The 13,001-nt window shown below is 35.5% G+C and overlaps 1 protein-coding gene across 1 annotated transcript in view; it reads right to left on the minus strand.

Moving 5' to 3' along the window:
• Positions 1-13,001, minus strand: part of ca10a (carbonic anhydrase Xa) — a 195,736-nt gene that overhangs the window by 99,341 nt on the left and 83,394 nt on the right. The window lies entirely within an intron of this gene.

The following is a 13,001-nucleotide window of genomic DNA, read 5'->3' on the forward strand; positions in this document are numbered from 1 at the left end:
TATCATTGCTTGTCTTTACATTTACATTTTATTTTCATTCCACACATTCTTTTCATTTCATATTGCTTCTCTTTTACAGTTTTTCTTTTCATTTCACATAACTTTTCTTTACTTTTAGTGAGTTATTATACAAATTTGTTGCAGGAGTGCCTTCCGTCTCTGTAGTAGCGTCCATCATCTGTCTCTGTTTTTTTTTTTCTGTTTTTTCCCGCGTTGTCACCATAGACTGTAAGGGTTTGTCACTCATCATCTGACCTCACACACTAACCTCGCGACAACTGCCACCTACAGTACCTGTAGTAGGCTACTGCAGGTGGCAGTTATCGCGAAGCTACTGACAGTCTCAGATTAGGAATGTTTTTTTTTGTTGTTTTTTTTTTACTCCGCCCGTGCCCGGGGTAGCCTATTATTATTTTTTAATAACGCATGTTAAAAACCGGGAGATTTACGGGAAAATACTAATACGGGAGGACGGCGGGAAAGAAGGGTAAAATACGGGACTTTCCCGGCCAAAACGGGATACTTGACAGGTATGTTCATACCTGTTGGTGAAACACCTCAACCCAACCTCTGTCTTCTGCCGTACAGTGCATCACTCCAAAAACTGGAGCTGAATCAATCATTTAAAAATTACAAGGAGGTTCTTTTGAAGCCTCCTTTTGCTATCTTTTCATAAATGGAATGGAAATTATGTTTTAATAGTCGTCATCTTCAAATTTGCAGATGCTGCTCACAGGGCAACGAAATGTATTTTTAAAAAGTTGAAAAGGAAAGCGTTTGATGATTTTAAATGCAATGTTGAAAGACAAAGGGAAAAGGCATGCTGACAAGTTAAGAGGCTATTTCAGACACTGATACATCGGTTGCCTGACTCTCACAAAAATACTGGATAGCAAAATGACAGGCGTAGAAATGAAAGAGAATTTTGAGGACTGAATGTGAAGAAAAGCTGATATGACTAATATTTCAATGTGAAGACATTTTATATGAGATAAAAGGCCCCTTGCGTTACGTCACATACACTGAGGCAGGAAAGATGGGCATCTGAGACAGAATTTTTAGAGTCTCTGTAAAACATTTCAACCTTTTTCAGGGGCAATTTTGTAAAGGGATGGAAAAATGTTCAAAGTTATATTGACAGCTAGAGCACATGCTTACCAGCAATAAGAAGGACAAACTGAATAAGGGAAATGGGAATAAACTGAATAGCGTTAATGTGCTTAATATGCTAAAACGAAAGTACAATCTAATGGGAATGCATTGAAACATCCCATGATTTTGTTAATTAAAAGTAAATGACCATATGCATAATAAAGGACAGAAAGTGCAAATATGAAACTTAATGTATCATTAATCAATACCTCTTTAATATTAAACAGTTTATAGATAATATATGCCCTTATTCCTGTGAATTACTTGTTTGATACCTTTTACTAGTTCCATACAATACAAATAGCAAACTAAATAACAAAAATAAATGAAATAAATAGGTTGTGCTAATACTTGATGCTCATAATAGTGAACTGGGTACTACAAAACCACACACAGTATGTGAAAATAACCAGTGCTAGTATAATGCAATATACACCAATGAAAGCTGTGATGTAGTGTACTGCACTGTATGCTGAGACTTCATTTTTCATGCAGGCCTCTTTGCATTCGGAACAATCAGTCATCCTGACAGCTGGCCAGAGGGTTCTTGCCCATGTGTCAATCAGCAGACAAGAGAGGCGTCACCATAAGACTCTTCAGCAAGCTAATATAGAGATATTTTACATCTTGTCCTGTTGTCACTAGATATCTTCATCATCTAGTTTTGCTCTCACGATGTGTTAATTTATGTGCTCTCCGTGTATCATTGCTATAGGGATATGATAACAGAAGTTACCAAAACCTAGTCTCTAAACTCATATTTTCATTAGGAATCACAGGTGAAGAATATCATGGGCATTGATAACATTTAAGCATCATTGCACCAAGCATGATTAGGCTATATATTCTCAGATGTAGTAGAAAACATACAATGTTATGAATCTATATGGGATATTTTTAGATTTAGATCAATAGTACTTATGATGCAGTATAAAAGTTACTGTTACATTTAAAGTTACATAGACATACTATACATTAACCTGTGCGTTCTTCATTTGTATACGTTAAATGCAGTATTGGAAATGTATTAATGGACTCAAATGTCTTGATGAAATTAACGTCAGATGAAAACCTTAAAAGACGTTCATTTTAATGAGCATAAAAAAAAAAAAAAAATCTAATTCTTTAGAAGAACCATTGCAAACAACATATGAAATTATGGGTTCATATTATAAAACACTGCATGTGAATTAATTCCACTCATGGCCCTCCAGCTGATGTAAAACCACCAACACCACAACACTTCACGCCATTGTTTGCTAATTTCAACTTGAGCTTTATGGAACAATACACCTCTGTATAATTATTATAATGTGCATTCACATAACAAATGGGTGGTTTTAATATACAGTCACTTACTGAGGCAAATACATTAGCGCTCATGCAGACACAGAGTCTGTTTGGGTGGAATACGGCACAATTCATCTATAGGTACTACAAATGCAGAAATATACACAACTGGCTTACTTATACTGTACACCTGCACACAGCATATCAAAAGCTGTACTACAGGTTTCGAAAATGCACATTTTTGGCAAATAGATCAATATTCGAAATATAAAACTAATTGGAATGAATGGGACCTTTTAGACACAAAGATTTCTGAATTGCGTGCTAACTGTTGCGATACGAAACTGGTGTAATGTGTTCATTTTAAATCAGGTTGTTCATTGACCTTATTAGCAACCAACGTCAACATGAGAACACACTATTCCCTCCACTGACTCACAGCTTAACTGCGCTTCCCCTTGTCACTATCGGTTATTTATGTCATTCTCTTTCATTGTCAGACTGTTGGCAAACATAAACATGCAAAACATATGTTACATATCCCTGCTGATCACATCTCGTGGCTATACTATGTCTCTCTATTTTCTACGCAGAAAAATACAGCACCAACTAAGAGCAGCTGGTAGATCATGTCATAAAACTTTAAAGTTTCAAACTAAGCATACATTTCGCCCATCACACAATGTTAATATTGGGTCAGTTGTGTTCAGCATGCAGAGAATAGGAAGGGGCAGAGCTATACTGCAAGAACAAAAATGATCTTTTAATATTTATATCAAAAAGACTACATTTATATATAAAAAAGACTACTCAAGGACCACTGAATCAGAGTTATAAATCAATTCACCGAAATTAAGGTTTGAACCGATTCACAAAAAGGAATCAAACTAATCAACTTGTTTTTGCTACATGATTTTAAACAAGATGCTTTTAAAACATCTTAATGCTCTCATACTTGAGTCTACGCTAATGACATGGTCTTTAGGAAACTTAATGGCCAAATAAAAAGTACATTAAAATCATCATAATATTCAAGATGTTGCCTAATGCGCCCCTATGCTTTTTCAAATATTACCTTTCAGGCAGTGTAATATAGCTGTTTGTGAATGTAAAATGTCTGAATGTATTGTCTCCTAAAAGAAAGAATCGATTTTCACTTCCTGTTACAAACCTATTTAACACATTTGTTTAATTCCAGCCTATGGTCTTCACTGGCTGCTCCCAATGATGTCTACTTTGACCCGCTCACCGCTAACACTGTAGTTGTAGCTGAGGCCTGGAAGAGTTTGTTTTTTGTTGTCGATGTGTTGAGAAGACGCTGTTTTTGGCACCGTGAATACATTTTGCATGCACACAGGATGAGGACTTGTGTTGGAATTGATACAGAAAAACCGAAGGCATCGTTCATACTGTATCACTGTCTCAAGCGCTGAGGAAGCCACCAGAGCTGAAATTCAGATTTTGTTTCAGACATGCGCTGTAAGCAGTAGACCAATCACAACAGACTCAGCAATCTGACCAATCAGAGCAGAGTATAGGCTCGTGGAAAGGAGGGGTTTAGAGAGACTGAATGGTCGAACAAACCATGAGATTATGTGCAATGTATATTATGAGAAAATTAAAGTGTTTTTTGACCTTGGATGCATGTAAAGGTCGACCGTTTGATCGGTTTTGCTGATTAAAAAACACCCTCAAGCCCGACCCAAATGTTTAGTCACGATTGTTAACACCTATTTGCATAAGTTTAAATCCAGCTGGTGGTTTTGATATTTTAAATGATCCAGTGAAGTTGCATATTTAAAGCTAGTGAAGTGAGACAGAAAACTGTATCGTCATGCAGCCGACAGAAACATATAAACAAATCAGAAACGCATTAGATTTTTTTTATTTTTTTTATTGTCACTGTAATATATGCATTGATATTTAGATAGTCGTTAAGTGTCCTAAAATAGCAGCTAATAAAGTGTGAGTATACAATATACGTGTCAAATTTCAATGTTACGGCCTTTGTGCAGATAATTAAAGATGGCCATCTTTAAGCATGATAAGCATGTTTGGATTTGTATGAAATGGTAACACTTTACAATTAGAGTCCATTTGTAACAAGGTTAATACAAGTATTGATACATTTTTTAATTTTAAAAGTTGTTAAGGTCATTACCTCAACATTAGGTAATGCACTATGACCTAACATGAATAATTTTATACGGTTTAATATATTCATATTTTTCATATTTAAAAAGTACAGTATATTTTCATGGTACAGTACTTAATGTATTAAAGTTCAGCACTACTTTATGTGTTATGTTTATTTTCATTCAGTATCCATTTTAAAAACTATAGGTTGATTAATCGGTTATCGGACAGCGTGGTCCAACCTAGCTATCGGCAAAAAACAGGTCGACCTCTAAAACCTACTGTAGGAGACCTCCAAAACAAAATTAGGAACATTTAGAAACCTTTAAAACAGCATAATAGGGGAACTTTTAGGGGCATTTTATATAACCAGCAAAATGATATCACCAGCAAAAATCATAGTGAACATATTGTGAATTTTTCCTAATATATTTTCATGCCCTATATTGTAAAATTTGTAATCATGTATGATAATCTTTTTTTAAATAAGATTACGGACCTGGCCATGGTTCCAAATTGACCATGAGAATATGTCTAATTGGCAAATTGACATGTAAGACTCACAAGTTAACTGTCTAAACACTATATATATATATATTGTAGTGTAAAGACCAGGGCTAATGAAAAGTCAGACAGTACTGCTGATGCTACCCGATGTTTAGTTCCTAATGACTTAGCATCTTTTAAACAAGATCAAGGAAGAGGTCTTAACTAGATTATCCCTGAGATAAGGGATTTAGTGTAGTAACAGCAGGATGTCCACAGCATGTTTACATATCTATTCCATTCATTTATAGCCATTATAAGCCTCATAGACAAGAACACCTGCAATGAAGATACTCCAATTCTTTGATATCCTTGCTATGGAATGGAACAAAAACATTTTCTAGCTCAAAAACTGAGAAATATCTTAAAAAACATTTGATTAAAGGGGATGTCTAATGCGATTACATGCATTCTGACTTATTTACACTGTTAAAGTGTTGGATTCTCATGCTAAACATGGCCAAAGTTTCAAAAAACGAGTTGGATATATGATGGAGTATTTCTGTGCCAAATGCACTCCTTCAGGATTCAAGTTTCTGAAAGTTTTTTTTTTTTTTTTTTTTTTAGTATGGCCCTGTATGACGTCATAAAGGGGGGAATTCTCCCGGAAGACTCCTGTACAGCGTATCTGTCTTTTATAAATCTGATAAAACTAAAGACTCTTCGGAGGATGCAATACTACTGTATAGGTTGGCAGAAACTGCGCGTGTTGTCCCCTTTAAACTACAGTTCGGTTGTGGTTAATTCATAGTAAGTGAGCAAAGTATGCCAGATCACTGTAGTATGCTGCATCCTCCACAACATAGTACTTAGAATGAGCACTTTGTGGCATGCAAATTGCATTCAGCACTGATTTTGTATGTTTGTGTGCCGTTATGTGATTTGCAAAATTCCATTAGTGAATAGGGCTCTAAAGCAATACACAAACAGTAGCAATTGCAAAACACTGTCTCAAGGAGAACAAATGTAGGTGTTACAAGGGGAGGGTGGTCATGCATCTTTCAAGCCATACTATATTTATATTTAAATCAGCACAACCTTTAGAAACCAGCCACTGTCCTGATCTCCATAATCATTAGTTCAGTCATTAGCTTTGACCCAAAACCAAGTGATAGTATAAGGACACTCCCAAAACCGGTTCCAAAAGAAGCAAAAGGCACCAATAAGAATAAATCAGAGAGGGCAGATAAAGTGAGTGAAATATTGATTATAAATTTAATGAATCCAATACTGAAACATATAAGCAAAAAGTCCCATCACATGTGGAGCATTATTTGTGTGCTGCATGGAGTTGCAAGGAGAGTGCTCTAAATCAGTAACTTACAGGGTTACAGATCAGGCATGATAGAATACAACCACATACGCAGACAGTAGACAGCTCAGCAGGTTGCAGGATAAGAACTATCGTCTATACAGAGAATTTATTTTAAAAAAAACAATAAAAAAAAACATGAAAACAAAATAATAGCACAAAACAAAAGCACAAAAAATAAAATAAATAAAAATAAAGCAAAACATGAAAACGTAGCAAAAGCACAAAAAAATAAAACAAACAAAAAGTAAAATCGATAATGAATAATTATTTATTCTATTTGTTTTCAAATTATTTTATATACATTTTAAATAATACTATTGATTTAAAAAACAACAACAATCAAGCAAATAAAGTACTTTGAAATTGTAGCAAACAAGGACTACTGTGGGAAATAAACCGAATCTTACTGAAAGCCACAAAGCGATGTGAAGATTTAAATAAAATCTTGCTATCATAATGCTGGGGTAGGATGTGAACTGTACAGACATGAAGGCGCACTCAGAATCTCTGTGGTGGAACATTCAGGCTTTGATCTGAGAATAGAGGAGAGGAGACTGCCGATCCATTTCCTCTTTCCCTGTGACCCATTTCCCTGCGACTCGTGCTACAGTGAGATTGCCTCGCAACCCCTGGACCCTACAAACGCTCTTTCCTGAGGACGCAAGTGATTGAATTGAATTATTTCCTAATCCTTTTTTAGCTCCAAGTGTATGATTCAAATTTATACACCCACACAGATGGACGAGCCACAAACGGCCGCTTAGGTTGTGCATTCAGCTCGTCGTGTGCAAATCAGGGTTTCGAGCTCTCGCCATCCAGCAGTAATTAAATCCAGTGCCTTGACAAGCAAGAGGCCGCGGCGAGACAGACATAATTGCAGCTTTTGAGAAATTCATACGCAAACTGCTTTGTATACTGTGACAGCTTAGCAGGTTCAGCCAACACAAACTTGAGTCTAATTAATTTGAATCAGTAATTTGCATAACTAAATCAATTCTCATAATCACGAGGCGTTTCACCCTCATCAATAAACATCTGTGTCCTTTGTGGTTTATTACATTCACCATGAAAAACATAGCTGAGCTTTATGTATGCACGTGTATTTTGAGGCACCCTTTGCAAATGTTTCCTCTAATAAATATTTTACATTTGCACTTTTATTTTACAAATATTTAACTCCATATTTTATGCTAATGTTCCCCCAGGTTTGCCAACACGAGAAGCTCGCTAAGGAATAAAGCAGTCGTGCCTGTAAGCGGCATGTTCTGCAGACTTGCAGAATTACAACGGATAGAAATTCTTGTCTAGGAGCTACTTGGCATAATGTGTGGTGTTCATGAAGTATAAACCACCAGCAACAAGGGTAAAGAAACGATTTAGTACACTGGCAAACACACAGTGAAAAGAGCTGAAACATTCAGGTACAAGGCCAACATGGAAGACACATGTGTGAGAAATTAAAGCTAGAGGGGCCGAAAATGTAATATGACGCCCCCAACAGTGTGTTCCCCTGCAAATCACTACAGATGTCATCCCATGGCTCCTTGTTTGCCGTTCCACCGTGTTCCCAGTGTAATTATACTGATTCAGTGCTGCTAGAGGAGCGTTCTCTCCCTGTGGCAGCAGAACTCCCCATCTGGTCATACATGCATCTTGCATGTTAAATGGTTTCAATCTCCTTCTCCCGCTGGCCAGATTACAGGAAAAATAACATCACTGATCCTTGAACTCAGATGAAAAGAGTATTTAACTGACACTGCCATCATCCCTTATTACATGGCTTCACTGAGCAAACAGATATTTTAAATGATGACTGCAGTGATTTTCTTCTATAGAACACACACATTGGGGTTTCCCTTACGGGGACATTTCATAGACAATGATTTTTATTCTGGACAAACTGTATATTCTATCCCCTACCCCTTAACCTACCTATCACAGAAAACATCCTGCATTACACCACACACACACACACACACACACACACACACACACACACACACACACACACACACACACACACACACACACACACACACACACACACACACACACACACACACACACACACACACACACACACACACACACACACACACACACACACACACACACACACACACACACACACACACACAAGGTATTTTGAAGAGCATTGAGGCCAAACAATATTAGAACTCATTGGCTTTCACTGTATGAACAAAAAACAAACACTTTTCAAAATATCTGTTCCACAGGAGAAAAAAGGTCAGGTAAGACATGAGGTTGAGCAAATGATAAGAATGTTCATTTTTGGATGAACTATTCATTTAAGCTGTCTTACAACTAAAATAATAATAATAAATTATTTATTTTAATAATATTCAAAATTATTAACCATTATTATTTCTTGAAGTACCCTCTTAGATTTGACTTTAACATTTCAATAATTTAACAGTACATTTGCATATAATAATACTAATAACAATAATAATTGTGTTTTTATAATATTATTTTTAACAAAAAATATATTAAATAAAAAAACAAACAAAAAAAACAACAAAAAAACACACATCAGACTAAATCACAGCCTTTTACGATATGTTAAACGCACTAAGCTATATCGCTCTCCTATTTATTTATTTTAATGATTAACATTTTTGTGATTTCATTCATTATTAGCTTTTCTTCAACTCACAAACTCCCTGATTGGAAAACCCTGGCCTGTTTTAACTCAAATCGATATTCCATGCCCATATATTCACTTTATTATGTAGCCATGTAAAGAGTGGAATAATGTACAGTCATCCAATGCTTAAAAAACAGGGGTTACCTGTTTAACCCCTGTATAATCACAGGATAATGACCGGCTGACTGTACATTAGCCCTTACTATCATCAGTAACAGATTTACAGAAAAAAATCATTTAAAAGAAGAAAAACTGGTGTCCATTTACACTCATTACCGTGAATCTCTTTTTGTGTGTGCTGTATGTGTGTAATCAGAGAGTTGTGTTGTCCCCCAGTTCAAACATCGGCCCGTTTAAGCTGACTGATAGCCAAACTGATGCCATCAGTTTATACAGAGAACGTATCTCACACTGTCAACTACCCAAGCTAATGAAATCGCAATGACAAGGCTGACTCAGTGAGTAATCTAATATAACATTCATGTAACTGAATAAAATCTGTGTGCAGATCGTATCTATCATTGTTTGTCTCTGGGCATGATTATGTCCCGATTTACCAATGCTGACAAAGGAAGGTGACTCACAGTTAGACAATGTACTATGCTATGTTTTACAGTATAACTACGCTATGCTAAATGGCATGTAGCCTGATTCGTTTTGGTAATTAGTCCCATCTCATATCTACAGTAGCCCAGAGGAGAAAAATATTTTCATGTGGCATCTTTTCTCAAATTCTCCACTTTGCTGATTGGAGATTTCAATAAGGGACATGATACTGTCATCTTCCTCCCTTTTCAAAGCGATTAAATTCATTAAAAGCTCTTCAAGTAATTGCGGCTCATCTACTGTAGAGCAAATATTCAATTAATACAGACAATTTAATAACTGTGATTCCCTCAATCCAAAGCACATAACCTTGATGCATGTCTGCTTTTGATTAATTGGTTTTCTATTCTGAGGTCATTTTAATTTCCGTTAACTATTCATTAGTCCATTTATCACGCTGTGGAGAGCCAGACAATGAAACTCCTCTCTGACAGAAACTCAAACACACTCTGACTCTTCATCAAGGACTACAGACCATTGCCACAGGTTTTAACTGAAATAACAGTGTGAAGAAAAAAAGAAAAAAAGATTTATGTTCCAGCAAATCAGCAGACAGGAGGAAATTTCTTGGCTATTTGAAACAACCTATAAAAAGTTCAAATATTTCTCCTTAATCCATATATTTGAAATTAGCACAAATGACTTTGGTTGAAATGTGCCACTAAAATGCAATTAATCTTTCAGTTTTTTATTTAGAACAAACTCCTTTCAAGTTGCAATTCATCTAAATTACAAATAGTGAATCTAACTAATTATTTCATAAGACTTGGCATGTCAAGAGTGCTTTGGTCCAATTACCATGCAGCGGATTATTATCTGATCGGGTCTCTAGTCATTGACTGATCTGTATGAGTATGAAACTCTCCTCTAGTGTATGACCTCAGTTACCCACTGCTGATGCATTTGAAGAGAGAATTTATTAATATGCAAAACATGCCATCCTCTCACCATTGATAAACAAACGATGTTTAGTTTATGCATAAAATACCCATGGATTTTTTTTTCTAAATTAAAATGTACATGAACATTTCAATAAATGTATATGAATATATAACCTGTAAAATTTCTAAGAATACAGTATAACAAAATCAATTTCTATGAATATATAGCCAAAGAAATGTATATGAATATCCTAATAATTCTTTGTGAATACATAAAGAAAAGTGTTTGAATATTGTTATGTCAGTGTGTGTGGTTTTTCCAGCTGAGGCTCATTCTTGGGGCTAGAGTATAAGAACTGCAGCGCTGATAATTTCGAGGGGGCTACGGTGTGACTGCGCTTGACTGAGCGGCTGATATTCTATTGTTTTTCGTTTGTTATATTTATTTCAGACCTTAAGCAATAGTCATCTTTCATGCATGCATCCACTACTGACTTCCACTAATACTCACTACTGATTGTTTAACCTGTTAAGCTGTAACCCCACTTTTGAAAAATCCCAAGAAATGACATACCCAAACTGAAACAGATACAGTTCATGAACCCTTTGTACTAAAAGCACAAGTATGATCTCATTTGAAAGCTGACACCTGGCAGTTTATTGTAAATGTAGAATTAATTATTGTCATAATGACAAAAATTGTTATAAATAGCTTCAAAGTTTTGTAAAGTTATTAGAAATTATTTTTTATGAAACATCCTCATGAAAAAAAAATTGAAGTTGGCACTGGAGCAATCTAGAAATGCACTACAGCTAATGCCACATGTCTAAACGTTTTATGTTTAAAATCTTAAGATAATAAGTCCAAAACTCTGTATTTAGTGAAATGTTTTTCAAGACCATGTCATGTGACTTTATTTTGATTTGACGCTAAAATGCTACTGATGTTTATTGTCATCTTCTAACCATCTATCCAGTATATTGTCTTTATTGTTTTGTGGTGCAAACGAGCCCCATTCAGTCTCAGTCTCCCCCTGCACACATTCACACCTCTCCAGCCCGGTTATGGCTCTAAATATGCATTTCTTTTGTCTGCATTATAGTTACTAACGACTGGCTATTCACAGGCTATTCATAGGGTTTCAGTCACTAATTTCTTTTCTTAAAGTTCACCCTTACATTTTAAACTGTATCAAATGCATTTCTTGAATAAAGAAACATTTCAGTAAGCATTCAAAAAATAATAAAAATATAACTTCTAGGTGGCAGGTGCACCTAGGGCTAGCTAGCATGTTAGCTTAGCACACCATCAATACACGACAATTTATGAGATTAAAACCATGTTTGTGCTTATAAACTTACTTTATAAAGCAAATCGAGTATTTTAAATAATTTTTTGTGATCTAATTTGGCTTCAGATAAAAAATCAGACAGAAAATATACTATTGGATAGTGTTCTGCACAACGATTCTATATAGATTAGCATTACATTATAAATATAATCTATTATTATGGAAATACCTGGCATGGATTGAAAAACACAGGTAACTCAAATATCATAGCAAACATGTTTATTGTCTTCAAAACTGCATGTTACAGCCATAGTTACAGCGCGATCTCGTTAGCTTTGTGTGTGTTCGAGGCTTCCTGGATTGTCACATGATTATGGCACTTCTTCATGTTCTAATACTGTGCACAGGGCGGCGAGGGCGCCCTCAGGCTATTGGTATGAATTCAAAACACAGTATCAGAGTTATGCAAACGCTCATAATGATTACATCGACGCATTTGGGTATAAATTCAATAAATATTATTCCTGTCTATAGAAATCTGATGTAAACCTATGAGAATATATCAATATTTCTCCAAATCTGCACATTTTTGAGCTAAAGCCCTGAGGCACGTTGTTTTGTGTATCGCTGTCATGACGACGGCACGGGAGTTTTTTTATGAATGAAAGCGGCTGACGCGCATAATTCATATCAAAGGTATCGACTAATTTTTTCATTTCATAACTCCTGAAACAAATTAAGAAATAACTGTCGCTATAAGTTTCTCAGAAAACAATAGTGGTCAAATTCTGAAACTTGAGTCTTATATCTTTTTAATGATGTATAGTTTGTCAAGGTATAACATTAAATCTGATAGTAACTTTGAACTATATATAAATAAAACCGCTTCAGTGCGTCCGCGCTCTGGCAACGGTTAACAGGTTAAATACCTTTGTTAATTATGGTATTTCATTGAATAAATTATTTCGTTCACTACATGCCTGTCTGTGTTGCCTCTCATTCATGTTGCAATTGTAAGCCGGTTGTAACATATGGGGGCTCGTCCGGGATCCCCCATATGTTTAAATTATTTTCCTCCTACGAAATAATTTATTCAACAAAATATCATAATTAAA

The sequence above is a fragment of the Abramis brama genome, assembly GCF_963993115.1.
Source record: "Abramis brama genome assembly, chromosome: 14".
Lineage (NCBI taxonomy): Eukaryota > Metazoa > Chordata > Actinopteri > Cypriniformes > Leuciscidae > Abramis > Abramis brama.